This window comes from Oncorhynchus masou, chromosome 21, assembly GCF_036934945.1.
Source record: "Oncorhynchus masou masou isolate Uvic2021 chromosome 21, UVic_Omas_1.1, whole genome shotgun sequence".
Taxonomy (NCBI): Eukaryota; Metazoa; Chordata; class Actinopteri; order Salmoniformes; family Salmonidae; genus Oncorhynchus; species Oncorhynchus masou.
The window spans coordinates 485,001-500,135 of record NC_088232.1 but is presented as its reverse complement, the minus strand read 5'-3'; the positions used below and the strand labels follow the sequence as shown (position 1 = coordinate 500,135).

Sequence of the window (15,135 nt, the reverse complement as noted above, 5' to 3'; positions counted from 1 at the left end):
AATCATTAAGGAGGGAACACTATGGAGTTGTCAAATTCCCCCTTCTGAAGTTTCTATTTAATTCTTTACCAAATCTTCAAGCTGTTACTGGCCGACTTCATTGGTTTCCCCTCCCTCCCTCCCTCGCTCCCTCGCTCCCTCGCTCCCTCCCTAGCTCTTTCTCTGGCTCTCTGTCTCTCTCTGTCTCTCTCTGTCTCTCTCTGTCTCTCTCTGTCTCTCTCTGTCTCTCTCTGTCTCTCTCTGTCTCTCTCTGTCTCTCTCTGTCTCTCTGTCTCTATCTCTATCTCTTCATTTAACTCCCACCCACTTTCTTTCTGTGGCTACTCCCCTACTTTCTCATATCCGCTGTATTGTGTGACCTTATTCTAGTCACAGCATCACCTCCATCTCCCTAGGGTTGTTAACCTCATAACTAAACCAAACCACTATGTCCCTCTCTTGTCATAGAGCCACATATGTAGTGTTGGTGGAGAATAGTATACAGATGCTCTACTAGTACATCATACCTACATAGCCTAGAATTTATCCTCGGATACAAAATTCCCATGAAGCTACACAGAGAGACACATGACAGCTAGGTCTGCTGTCATGAACTTTCAGCGAGTCCGAGGTATGTGGTTTCAGTGAGTCAGAGGTACAGTATGTGGTCTTAATTAAATGTTTGAATATGTTGTAAAGGGGATTGGGTTAAATGAAATGCTTTCTCCTGTTTCCCGAGGCAGGTTTAGAATGCAAGGTGTACGTGGCGACCTTCATGTCAACATTAGCTTCGACCACAAACAAGGTACGGCAGCCATCTTTTCTTTCTCTAGCAGTGTTTTGTTCTAGTTCTGTTCAGAGTGATGATCTGGCCACCATTTGTAACTGTACGACTCTGTATTAAACACTGTGGCAAAAGCCTGCTTCATTAAGAATCACTTGAAAATAAGGTCTGATGCATAAAAGCCCGACAGACTTTTATGCGCTCATTAATAAACATTTATGACTTAATTCTAATGTGACTGACAGCCTATTTATATGTGATCGTTGCATAAAAGTCCTTTGAGTTCATCATAGTAGAATGCACTGTGAAAAGTTACTGCCTAATTCATTAAAGAAATTGAGCAGTGGCTACTCAAACATCTCCAATGGTCAGGTGAACTCAAACCATATAAGTGGTACTAACTATCTCAATAAGATCTCTTTTCGCTTAACGTTTTTGAGAACTGTTGACAAGTTTTACGTTATTGAGTAAACTTTTTATTTGTTCTGCAAATCTAAAGTTTAGTTATTACAAGTTATGGTTATTTAATATTTTAAAGTCAATCTAACCTTTATTAAATAAGTTGTTCTTACTTGATTTTATCACATTTTACGTCTTTACTTAAAATAAAGTAGTAGTCAGACACTGATATTTGAGTAAAAAACACTATCTGTGTAGTGCTGAGATACAATTCTGAATACTTAACAGTGTCATTTGGGGCTGTTTTTAGAGGATTGTGGGTAATTTAACATTTTTAGACTGATACTTTCACACAATGTTGTATGCATATGTGAAGTATATTTCTAAAATAGTATTAAGCGGTTTGTTATGTAATTGTTCATGATGAACGGATATTAAAACCGTCGGACAAATTGATGTTCAATAAAGAGACAAGCCATTCCCACCATCAACAAGGTCATGTGTACCACTCTTAATGACTGTGGCTAATGCAGCATTCTTTAATGCTTACAGTCAGTGGTGATTGGCATGCTTACATTCAGTGGCGTGCATGTGGGATGCATGCCACTACACAACACTAAACAATACATTAATTGCACTATACCACTGCTACACCTGGGTATCAGCGGAACCTTGTCTGGCAGTGAAACAGTTAATTCAGCCTCATTTACTGCCTTTAAAAAAACATAGCTGATATGGCTGACTTGCTAAAACAAACGTGGTTTCTACTGACTATGGCATAAGGGAACGTTGAGCGGATAAGAGGCAATCCGTGATTTTGATTAAGACATCAATGAGCAAGCTAGGACAGAAGTAGTCAATATAACTATTTGTTCAGCACTTTTGAAATGTACATCGACAGAATTCAAAACATGGGCTGTTCTTACAGTGTTCTCCCTGTACACCAATTCAGAACCAGTGGATAAATAAAGGGGGCATATAAGCAAACAATGAAAGCTCTTACAATTTTCAATGATTACATTTCTCAAAAACAGGTTATAGGCTACATGTGAACCACCAAGTCAGAACAGTAGGTGAAAATAAGAGGTGAAAATAGAGTGAGGCACATTGGCTACTAACAGCTTACTACACAACATACACTTGTGTATGCTGTAGCTAAGAAAGCAATACTATCTCCCAAGCATATTACATAATTTATGCAGCAGCATACAAGACATTTTTGGACTCACCTTGTTGTGCTTTGTTCACTTGAACAGGAAGGTGGCACGGAGGTCCTTCGTGGCAAATTGTGGCATCAAATCTGGCATTCTCTGGATTTATCGTGCTTTCAAGACAACTGGGAACTGATCTTTAGGTCGTAAATCTAGAAAGAGGCCTGAGTTCCCGACTTACAATTTCCAGTTGGATGAAAGTTCAAAACATATTTTCCCAGTCATAGCTCGTTTTTCCCGAGTTACCAGTTGTCTTGAACTCACTAAAATCAGAATTTGCAGTTCTGAGTTAACAGTTGTTTTGAGCACGGCACAAATCATGCTTCATTGACAGCACGGCCAATGTTGAATATTTATCATTTTTAACTAGGAAAAGAGACCCTTAATCGTAGACTTGGGACCTCACAGCCACTCCACTGAATAGCAGACTAATGATTGATTTGCAATGCTTGCAGATAGCTACGGATTCTTTCCAAACCACTCATTGTTGAATTTGCGATTTCCAACTGGACATAAACATTGTGTAATGTTTATGTCCAATGGCCGATGAGCACCGATACATTTTATCTATAATTTCTCTTCAGTAGTTATCTTCATATGACAAGGATTAAATAGGATTTACTAGTAGATTGTCGACTTGATTTTGAAAGTATGATGTTGACATGATCAGTCCAATCAAAGCTACTGTAGATATAACGTGATTTGATGTCATTTTATCTGTGGCCTATGACCTTGAGCCTTTTTGGATGTGCACTTCTAACTTAACACTTTGGCAGCACCCAAGGGGACAGAATTTTAGAGCTCTACCCCTAGACTTGGCGGTGACGTAGTGTCCCCATGAGTGACAGAACACTAAGCCAATCATGGCGCAACGCTCTGTATTTTCTGCTGGCTTTCACCACCACCACAGAAAGCACTGAGCTAGGCTGAAACATCTGCATTTTTGAGCTGCCTTACTCAAGAAAACAACAAAGAGGCCGTGTTTGCATGCGTCTACATTAACTCAATGATATACAGTTGAAGTCGGAAGGTTACATACAGTACACTTAGGTTGGAGTCATTAAAACTCGTTTTTCAACCACTCCACAAATTTCTTGTTCTAACAGACTTGCCAAAACCATAGTTTGTTAACATCTACTTTGTGTAGTAATTTTTTTCAACAATTGTTTACAGACAGATTATTTCACTTATAAATCACTGGATCACAATTCCAGTGGGTCAGAAGTTAACGTAATCAAAGTTGACTGTGCCTTTAAACAGCTTGGAAAATTACAGAAAATGATGTTATGGCCCAATTTGTAAGTCGCTCTGGATAAGAGCGTCTGCTAAATGACTTAAATGTAAATGTAAATGTAGAAGCTTCTGATAGGCTAATTGACATCATTTGAGTCAATTGGAGGTTTACCTGTGGATGTATTTCAAGAGAAATCAACCAAGAAAAGAAATCCACAAGTCTGGTTCATCCTTGGGAGCAATTTATAAACGCCTGAAGGCACTACGTTCATCTGAACAAACAATAGTATGCAAGTATAAACAACATGGGACCCCGCAGCCGTTATACCGCTCAGAAAGGAGACGCGTTCTGTCCTAGAGATTAATGCACATTGGTGCGTAAAGTGCAAATCAATCCCAGAAGAACAGCAAAGGACCTTGTGAAGATACTGGAGGAAACAGGTACAAAAGTATCTATATCCGCAGTAAAACAAGTCCTATATCGACATAACCTGAATGGCCCCTCAGCAAGGAAGAAGCCACTGCTCCAAAACCGCCATAAAAAAGCCAGACTATGGTTTGCAACTGCACATGGGGACAAAGATCGCACTTTTTGGAGAAATGTCCTCTGGTCTGATGAAACAAAAATATAACTGTTTGGCCATAATGACCATAGTTATGTTTGGAGGAAAAAGGGGGAGGCTTGCAAGCCGAAGAACACCATCCCAACCGTGAAGCACGGGGGTAGCAGCAGCATGTTGTGGGGAAAATTACTGATCAAAACAACCTACTACTTACAAATAGTATTAAAGGTTAAAACATTTAAGTAGAAGTGACCCTTCAATTTTACGTTCACTACATATATACAAATATACAAATATTCATGTTCAATTAACTTCAATGGTTATGGTTCAGAATACATACATGAAATTTAGTGTAAAAAAAGTTAATAGAACACAAAACAGTTAAGTATTTACAACTTTGAAAAGATAACCATATGGGTGACTGTCACGCCTTGACCATAGAGAGCTTTTATTCTCTATGTTGGTTAGGTCGGGTGAGATTTAAGGGTGGGTTATCTAGGTGAATTATATTTCTATGTTGGCCCAGTATGGTTCCCAATCAGAGGCAGCTGTTTATCGTTGTCTCTGATTGGGGATCATTTTAAGTATTTTCCCATTGTGCTTTGGGGGGATCTTGTCTATGTATAGTTGCCTGTGAGCATCATATTAGCTTCACGTTTCATTTGTTCGTTTTGTTGTTTTGTTCTTTAAAGTTTTCTATTCCAAAAATAAAGGATGTAAACATACCACGCTGCATCTTGGTCCACTCCTTATAACGATCGTGACAGTGACGATGTTACTTTATTATATTATTTCTTGGACACTGGAATACTTGGAGTTGGGTAACTCAGTTCTAAGCAACGAAGTTTCCACAAACAGTTTTTGTTAGTTGAACTAAATGTTTTTTTTATTTTACGCTGCAACTCCCATGCATCCTCCGAGATATGACCCGCCAAACCGCACTTCTTAACACCCGCCCGCTTAAACCGGAAGCCAGCTGCACCAATGTGTCGGAGGAAACTGACGACCTGAAACTGACGACTGTTCAACTGACGACTGAGGCCAGACTGCAGGCGCCCGGCCCACCACAAGGAGTCGCTAGAGCACGATGAGCCACGTAAAGCCCCCCCCGGCCAAACCCTCCCTAACCCGGATGACGCTGGGCTAATTGTGCGCCACCCTATGGGACTCCCAATCACAGCCAGTTGTGATACAGCCTGGGATCGAACCCAGGTCTGTAGTGATGCCTCTAGCACTGCGATGTAGTGCCTTAGACCGCTGCACCACTCGGAGGCCCGAACTAATTACTTTTTACAGTGTACAAGTCTCAGAATCTTTCTCAAGAATTCTGTTTTAGCAGTTAATGGAAGCTCACTGACTTGGAAGGTTGGTTTGGGAAGATGACGGAAATATTGTGGGATACTACATTGTTTATCCAAAGTCTTGTCATAGTTCTAACATGAACTTCTTAAATTGAATAAACTTGGTAAGGCTGGCAAAGAAGAAAACTTGCCATATTGAAAGAGGTCATTTTGAATTCTTCTCAATAGGACTGTGGCTTTGTTTGGATTGAGTGTTGAGCGTTGGAATGCAACTCATGTCTCACAATGGAAAGCTAACAATGTCCCCAGAGCATCCTGTTGTCATTGACATTGACAGACAGAAGCTGTTGATCACAGATTGGTCCTCACAGGAGATTACCGTCACCCCCACTTATGAATATTCACAAGTCTCAATGAGATGATCCAAAAAGGCTCTGTTATCATGGATCCTACATTTACCAGGTGTGTGTTTGGATGATAACAGGGGTGCTGGTCTTTGGGGAGTTATGTGGAGAAGCGAGCCTCGCTCAAGCCTCTGTATGAAATATCCGCTTCAGAAGACAAGTTGGCATTAAACGGTAGGAAAGGAAAGGAGGCAGTCCGGAACACATTGACGAATGGCAAAAAAATAACTCGAGACTCATTTTTCTTAGTTTCTGTCAAATCCCCTTTTCCAGCGTTTCCTTTTTAGATTCCATTAGTGTTGGCAGACGTCTTTTAGAAGAGAAAACAAAAACACCCACATGATTCTGCCTAGAAAGTGGCCGCCAGTCATTTTGACAGTTTTCCACAGCCAAGTCCAGGCAATAAATCATCTAAGTCGTTCATTGTAAAAGTTGGAGTTTGCCGCAGGCTCCGTGGGCGACGGACCAGACACACTATCTTCCCTTTGGGAAGAACGGAGGGAGACAGAGAAGCAGAAGAGATTAGTTCCTCTGTTAAAACAACCTCAATGGACATAATGGACATTCTCTCACTATTAATTCTCCCTGTCAATATGAAGTATTGCCGCACCTCTCGGTCTCTAGGCACTTTTCTTCCCCAAACCCAGAAGGGCCTTCCCGTGGGACTTATTTTGAGAACGCACTGGCACTAAATACCTCATTAGTAAGACCGGGATGTCCAACTTGAGGGACAAATGTATTGTCGGTCTTGTTTTACCTACGGGGTCATGTGGATTTACCATTCACTTTTCTGCCCATCCCTTTTCTGCCCATCCCTTTTTAAACAGCAATACATTTAAAAGAAGTGAATTGATATTTAGCTTCAAATCAAAGTGAAGTCTTACAATTATGAGGGTGTTTGCTAACGTGTTTGCTAACTAAATGAAAGGGATGATAACTTTGGCAGTTCCCTCCATGATGATTTGGAATCCAAACCGCAGGAGCTCTATTCTAATTAACCAACAAACAAAAAAAGAACTTGCTTTGTACCGAGGACTCAGGAAGGAAGGATGCTCTTCTCGCGCCGACTACAGATCACTAATTAATTCGCATTAATACAAAGTTGATCATATTCTGCTGCCTGGCGCATCTCCTCAATGTGTGGGTAGCTCTGCAGTTATATAAAGAGAATGCAAAGCATACATACATACATACATACATACATACATACATACATACATACAGATTTAAATTCAGTTATCACAGATGGGATCTGCAACAGTGTTAGTCTTTAGAGATGGGAAGTAGCTGCCAAGCCACCTCCATCAGTCTTCCTAGAACCCTCTATCTAGCCCTTCCTCACCACTCTCTCCATCCCACCTCTCTCTCTGTCTTTCTCTCTTTCTCGCTCGCTCACTCTGTCTTTCTCGCTATCTCTCTTTCTTGCTCTCCCGCTCTCCCGCTCTCTTTCTCTCTCTCTCTCTCTCTCTCTCTCTCTCTCTCTCTCTCTCCCCCCCCTCATCCTCCCCCCCCCTCTCTCTCTCTCTCTCATCCTCCTCCCCCCTATCAGCTTAGAGGGAAATAGATTGTCTCCTGGCTCCCAAAATCAATTTGTGTCAGCACACCAGGCCTTCTTTCTGGAAGTGCCAATGCAGGGGAACACTTGGTATTCACAAAATGAAATAATGGGTGACCGTAAATCCTGCCGAGAGAGACCCTGTCGGCTTCACTTAGGTTTAGGGGAGATCTCTTCTACAGATGCATCTTGTTAGCATCTCCTGTTGGCATGCTCCTTCAGTCTGGCTCTCTTCCCCCTCTCTCACTCCTCCATCTTCAAAGTGTTACCCTGAACGGCTTGATGAGGAAGAGTTATTTAAGGCAATGGACAGGATGTAGAAGCGTTGGCTGAGCATTTTTACTTTGATTGGATGTGTGTGTGTCTGTGTGCTTTAATGGTGGCCTGTGAGTGTCAAATTGGCTTGGTTTGGCTTGGACGTGTGTGTGTCTGTGTGCAGAAAGCCTTTCTCTCCTCACCGCATTATGCCAAGAGATTAATTGACTATGTCTACCAGGGACATCTGCCTCAATGTCCCCTGACAATGCCTATCGTTTTTAACAAACGACCTCACGCTGGGATATTTCTGAACACCCTAAATATAGCCATTCCTCATGTTCCTTTTACCCTGGGCACAATAACAAACGCTGGCCACTGCGGTAACGGCCGCTCCATGACGTTCCGTCATTGAAATTCACGGGGGGGAAACAAGGCACGTTATTTCAACAAGGAGGTTCAGGAGCAACGCCGTGGCGCTTGAGCCATTTGTAAAATCCCGTTCAGATGAATTCACATGAAATAAATGTTAAGTCACCTGACAAGCCATTAATAAAGCGTTTTGATGTAGAGCCACGGCGAGGGGGGATGCCAGGGAAGGGAGAAATGCTATTAGTGGACACTGGGAAGGAGAAGCCTTATCTCCATCTCACCGCTGTCTCTGGGCTCCTTCCCTCCCCTTAGGGTGGCTTTGTAGTCAGAGATACACACCACACAGGTGGGATTACTGGGCCTAGCAGGAAGTGGGGACATTGGAGTTAGACACCGTAGATGAGACCAGACCCTGTCATTCTCATGCCTGACAACTCACCCTGAATGCAGTTCCACAAAATGAGGGGCGTTGTACAAGACAAATTCATCAGTGATTGATTGGTTAGATTTGTTTGAGATGATCCAGAGTGTCAAAGTTGATAACGTGATGGAGGCAGGCTCTGGCCAAACCCATCGGTTTCTGGGACCAATCAGAACGGTCAGAATGTGTCCATATTGTAGAAAACGTAGGGCTAGGAGGCAAATCCAGACTCATCGTGGAGAAGAATTGTCAGTTTCGACAGAGCGATGTGGATGGGTAGACAGGCAACTCTCCAGATCGATTATGTCCTCAAATACTTATTGAGATGAACCCAAGATCAGACCTACTAGATGGAATTACATTTCTGGGAAATATTAGGGTCTAAATGTGATGCAGTGTGTTGGCTAGTGTGGGACTTGGAAGTAAGTGCATGGCTGTGTGGTGTTTTCAGTCGGACAAATATAAACCCACACACACCCGAGCTGAGAAGTGTTTTTGCAATTTTGGGGTCCTTGTTTGAAGACTTCGTTGGTTCATGCGAATGCACCTCAGGTGTCCTTATTGTTATTAAAGCCACTCCCCTCCCAAGCAAGTGTTTCGAGGATAGATTTGTGATTAAGGCCTTTGTTTAGAAGCAAGGTAAAACGACCTGTTTGAAACCCACCTCACACACAAAGCACTCCACAAACAAATTCTAAATAAAACAAATACCTTCCCCCAGCCTTCTGTTATCCAGAGAAAATCCATTTCCTTGTTTGCTTTTCAAGTGCTTACTCATGGAAGGGGACGGTACAGTACCTCAGCGTTTTTTTAAAGATGAAAAAATAAATAATCCCATCAGTGCGAGAGAGAAGTGCCCGAGGTGGCGCCAACCAGACGGGCAGCCGTCAGGAGCCTCATGCTGGGGAGGCTGACAGAGCCAGGCTTCATCCCAAATGGTACCCTATTCCCTACATAGTGCACTACGTTTGACCACAGCTCTTTGGGAAGCCTATGGGTCCTGGTCAAAAGTAGCGCACTATGTAGGGTGTTTACCTTGCAGTGGCCCTGAACGTTATTCTCTGCTCTCGGTAACCTGCTGTGGCGGCAGATTCAGGATGCCTCTCTTCCAACCTGGAAAAGCAGCGTGTTTGCGAATATTAAAGCACATCTGCCGGTCTCAGCGTGTCACGGCCACTGTAGGCTGTTGGTTCACGACTGTCTCTGTCACAACAGACTCCTGACAGGTTCAAACTCCTGTTTAGAGGGTGTGAGTAATGGGGCGTAATGATGGTTTAGAGCTCATTGGATCTCAGTACAAGTTCAAAGCTTGGTAGAAGCTTCTTCTGCTGCCCAAGCTTTGCATATCATCAGTCCTGTTTTACTTGGTACTTATCTAACAACGTGCACTCTGGTATTACCTTCAAAGAATTCAGCTTACGTCTGGGAATTTCAACGAAATACCTAATTACCCTTTCACCGTGTTATTACTAGGTGAATATCTGATGAACACGGGACTATCAAATGAAGCGTAGTCCATTATTGCCCTAAAGCGAGACATGCATCTCAGACATTAGTGATCGTTAAGGGAATGCTAGTGGTTGTAGCATGTCACCAGGAAGAGAACAAGACCGCTAAGAGTCCAGCAGAGAAAATACAGCATGCAGGAGAGAGAAGTTCAAAGCAAGATGAAATATCCTCTGTAATGTACGACACTGTCAGGGTAAAAATGGGACCCTACTCCCTATACAGTGCACTACTTTGGAGCCCTGGTCAAAATGTGTGCACTACAAAGGGAGCAGGGCGTACCCTCCAGCTATATAGGCCCGGGGCATGAAACTAGTATTAGCTCATGTTTAGAAAGAACCGTCATGGATTAAAGCTTAGTGAGAACTGACTGGGCTGTTCTTAAAATGGAGAGAGAGAGAGGGTTGATTAGCATATACTCAGCAAATACCGGTGACTAAGCAGTTTTGGGGCCGAGCGGAAGCTACTCAATCCTCCTAAGTTTTGTTTGCAAATCCTGTACGAGGAATGTATTTTCCAATCCCTCCATACTGTGTGTCACTCGCTAATTCTCTGAGGAGGAGTTGTGAGTTCAGTGCATATGTTGTGGATGTGTCCTCTGCAGTAAATCCGTTAAACCTGCGTTATTCAGTTGTTTCATGTAATGTAGGCTACCTGCGCTTGATTGACCTTAATGGATCTGTCTTAATAGATTTCAAATAGTTTGATATACATTGGAGTCTTCGTTTTTTTTGAACTCCTAAGTCACGTAATGAAAGGTTTTGAGACATTATGGTTGTGTTGATGGAGACAAGAGAAGCAGTTGGGCTTCCCTTCTTATGGGACTGACCATCCATCAAGGGTCCCTGTGGAAAACTATTGGGGCCTTGTGTTCAGATCTATACTCATGTAGTTTTCAAAACATCCACATTCAAATGCTTTAGTTATGGGTTAAACTACATGAAATACATGAAAAGCAAAATGATCCACTTGTTTATCCCGACCAGATGATCAATTGATAGGATATTAAAAGGCATGATTGTAATAAAAACATGATTTATTGTTATTTCAGTCTTTAGTGTGGGACCAGTGTCTCTGGTAGTGCTGTGAAAACTTGCTTGTTTGTTACCAAAGCAAATGTTGTTTTTGAAGTCAGAACGGATATGAACCAAAATAAAAAATTCTAACATTTTCTTTAATCATAAAAGGAACCGTTTTGCTGTAAAAGTCTAAACTATTTTGCAACTCCTCTTTGGTTTTAGCGTTCATGCTTCTTCAGATGTGTTTAAGTATCACACGTACTTATTAATAAGTCATTCGTGTCCTGTAGCCCCTGCTAATCTTCTAACAAGTTTCATTTGATTCTGTTGGATTTGAATCAGGGAAGCACGTCAACCTTCTAAGAGTACATTTATAATATCTGCAGGCCTAACCTAACTCCTGAATGCTTACTACTCTGACATGCATGATGCAACAATAAGATAAATAGTCCTAAAAGTGGACGATCAAAACATTGGTGAAACAACAACAACCCATTGGGTTACAACGAAGGTCTAATTTCCTCTTATTCGTGAGCTGTAAAGAAAACACACAGAGCTGCCTGTCATCCATCATCCCTTTGGTTGAGGAGCTGCCTGTCATCCATCGACCCTTTGGCTGAGGAGTTGCCTGTCATCCATCGACCCTTTGGTTGAGGAGCTGCCTGTCATCCATCGACCCTTTGGCTGAGGAGCTGCCTGTCATCCATTGACCCTTTGGCTAAGGAGCTGCCTGTCATCCATCGACCCTTTGGCTGAGGAGCTTAGAAGACAGACACAACAGACTCAACAGCAGAGCCCTCAAACACCTTCTAATATTTACCTGTTGAGCACACTGAGTTCACACAGAGAGATACACACAGAGGGAGGGAGGGAGTGAGGGAGAGACGGACATAAAGGGGGAGAGAAGGCCAGAAAGGGGGAGAGACGGCCAGAAAAGGGGAGAGACGGCCAGAAAGGGGGAGAGACGGCCAGAAAGGGGGAGTGCCGGGCAGAAAGAGAGAATGTCTTTTGTTGATTGTTTCAGGACTAGTTGTGTGTCTTTTGGTTCCACAAGTAGTGTGACCCAAAATGACTGTTGGGCTTCAAAACAAAGTGTGTAACCCCCCCCCAACACACACCAATCAGTAGAAGCATGTCTCAGGAAACCCAATCAGACTGGAGAGCTCTCCCCAGTAACACTCTAGGAGGTCGCTTTGATAGCATGAGAAATGAGGGTCCTCTTTCTTCTGTCTGAGAGAGAGAGAGGATCGAGCGGGAGAGAGGAAAGGATGGAAGGAAGGAGTGATGGAGATGGAAGGGGTAATGGGCCACCCCAGCGGTTATCTTAATCTCATCCCCTGTGAAATTTAAACGCCCTTATGTTTTTCATCAGGTCTGGGACGGGGGGCCAATCGCATGCAGGCACTTCAGGTAGTGTGTCCTAAAATGACACTTGGCCTGGAAAAAAATAGTAAAACACACATAGACACACAGTACCACAGTCTTCCATCATGGTGTTTTGTAGTAGCCGGCCTCTGTTTCGGTTTGTCTCAGGAAACCCAATCGGGCTGGAGAGATCTCTGCTGAAACACTGGGAGTCTGGGTGGCCCCTTTGACAGCACGTGAAAAGAAGAGGCCTCTTTCCACTGTCTGAGCGAGAGGGTGAGAGAGAGAGGGTGAGAGAGGAGAAAAAGAGAGAGGAAGGGATGGAAAGAAGGATAGAGAAAGAGAGAGAGATGGATGGGGTAATGGGCCACCCCACCAGTCTTGTCAATCTCATACCCTGTGAAGCCCTCTTCTGTTTTTCATCTTGACTTGGTCGGTGGGGGCCAATGAGATTGACAAGACTGGTGGGGTGGCCTGTGAGATCTCTCTGGCAGACCTGGGCCTTTTCATTATCCGGTCCAAGAAAGCCCTTTGGTTGTTGCGTTTTGAACACCTGCATGTTAGACATTGGAGTGTTAATAAAAGGCTGTAGGTCATTTGCTGCATTTAATAGAGGAGAGGTTGAGAATGAAAGTAATGGTTGTGTGGATAGGACATTAATAATGATCCCCATGTGCTCAAGTTGAAGGATGTCTCCTTTTGATTTTGGGGCCCTGAGGATCTTCAAAGGACTTTTTCAGGAGGGGAGCGTTTGGGATGAAAGTGTAGTGAGGAGGGGAGGGGGATTAGGGCAGCACCCCTGTGAGGTGGACCAATTTCCAAGTCTGACACAGATCTGAACGGGGTTTGATCATGTCCTCTAAAAGATAAGGTGTCGGCACGGCCGCCGCTCCCATGGCGACCGTTGATCTCGGCGACTGTCGAGGGGCTCTCTTGCACCACACTGTCATCAAACGGCCATTAAGATGCCATTGTGTTAAATGAGATGCATTAGCCTGTGAGAAAGGCCCTCTTCATTGGACTGCCTTTAAACGCAAGGCATTAACACATCCTTGAAGGGTTGGACACGCGCGCAGAGACACACACACACTGGAAAGGGGGGAGGGATTGAAGTGGAGGGCCAGTGCTCCCATTTTGCTCATCAGTCAATTTGTCTCCCGGCATCTCCTAAATCATTATCTAGCCTCCATAACTCACAGGCTTCTAACCATAACGGAAAAGACATTTAGGAATCCGCCACACACGTTGTTTTACTTGGTTATGAGTTTCAATGAAAAGTCAATGAGCTATGACATCAATTAGCAATTAGCAACCTTGATGTAATTGCATTGGGGTTTTTTTTTTCTCGTGACGAGAGACCTTCATTTTTGCATCATTCATTAAGTAATTATTAAACCCAAAGGGATCATTGCATGTTTAGCATCCGTGCTATGAAACAGTCAATTGGAATAATACTTTGACCTCTCAATTCTTTGTTTGCTGTGTATTTACCTGATATGCTAATTGAATACTAATAATGTGTCATATAAACCATGCAAGCTACCTCTTTAGAACCCTGGTTGGGTTATGGACATGTGGAGAAAGCAACATTTACATGGTCGAGTTCAAACAAACTTTCTCTGCTTCAATGTAGTGAGGAGAACTTTCATGTATATTATAATCACAACACGTGGCAGCCATTTTGCTTTTTCCTCTTATTGTAAATAATGGAACCCAAGCCAAGAAATTAAGCATATCAAAGGCAATTTGGTCGTGTTTTAGTGATTGGGTATAGGCGTAGACTAAGGGCCTGGGAGATGGGAGCGATAGGCTGAAATAAACGTGTCAGGTCAGCTTGTTTTATCTCATTTAGGCTCGAGTTACATCAAATGGCGCAGAGAGGAGAAACTGCATGGGGGAAATGGGGGGAGGGAAAAAGACAGCAACCTTCTTTTGCTTTCAGCTGAAATACTATTAAATGTTGAATCTGTATCTCCCTCTTTTTTTCTCTCTCTCTCTTTTCTCTCCATCCCTACGATTTCAATATTTTCCCTAAGACGGCCCATTTCAAAGAGATTTCTACGCCTTAAGAGGTGGTCATTTGTAATAATCATCATCTCTAGTCTGCGTTTGGACTGACAGACATCACCCTGCAGGCAGCGTAGCTTTTGAAATGATTAATTGGAGTCTGATGTTGCAGCATCCCAGTAATTTGCTGTCAGAGCGCTGGCATTTTGCTGGACGCTTCATGTCAAATAGTCAATTTTGCTGGAAAGTAGCATAGAAACTATCAAGCAATTCATGGCTTTGCCATCCGGCCATGTCATATTCCTTTATCCCACTCTGCCAGGCTCTGTCACTCTAGTTACAATGTGTTGAGAAATACAATACATTTCGAAAGTGTGTGTTTGGATATGCATGTGCGTTTATTTGGCATAATTTCTCTTACAATCTCTTGTTTCCAAGGCTACACTGGTTTAATATTCAGTTGGTGTATGACAGAGTGAGTGGGATAAAGACGAGTGGAAATATCTCAGACACGAGAGCACTATAGGAAGACTAGCCTATGTGCTCCTTCCTCACACCTAAACCACACTAGTCATCACCTCACTACCAATTCTACCTTTAAACTGTTAACGCTTTTACTGTGACGACAACGCAACCGAACATATTATACTTATCATTACACACACCTGCTACCATCATTACGCGCACCTGCGCCTCATTAGACTCACCTGGACTCCATCACTTCTATGATTACCTCCCCTATATCAGTCATTCCCTTTGGT

At 43.0% G+C, this 15,135-nt stretch overlaps 1 protein-coding gene across 5 annotated transcripts in view; it reads left to right on the top strand.

The window, feature by feature from the left end:
• LOC135507555 (type II inositol 3,4-bisphosphate 4-phosphatase-like) overlaps nucleotides 1–15,135 on the top strand; it is a 369,267-nt gene that overhangs the window by 18,739 nt on the left and 335,393 nt on the right. For 4 of the 5 annotated variants that reach the window (XR_010450671.1, XM_064927063.1, XM_064927060.1 and 1 more), the window contains one exon: nucleotides 723–784. The exons of the other annotated variant lie outside the window; for it this stretch is intronic. The gene's annotated coding sequence lies outside the window, so the exon portion shown is untranslated. The remainder of the gene's footprint in view (nucleotides 1–722; nucleotides 785–15,135) is intronic. 5 annotated transcript variants of the gene reach the window in all.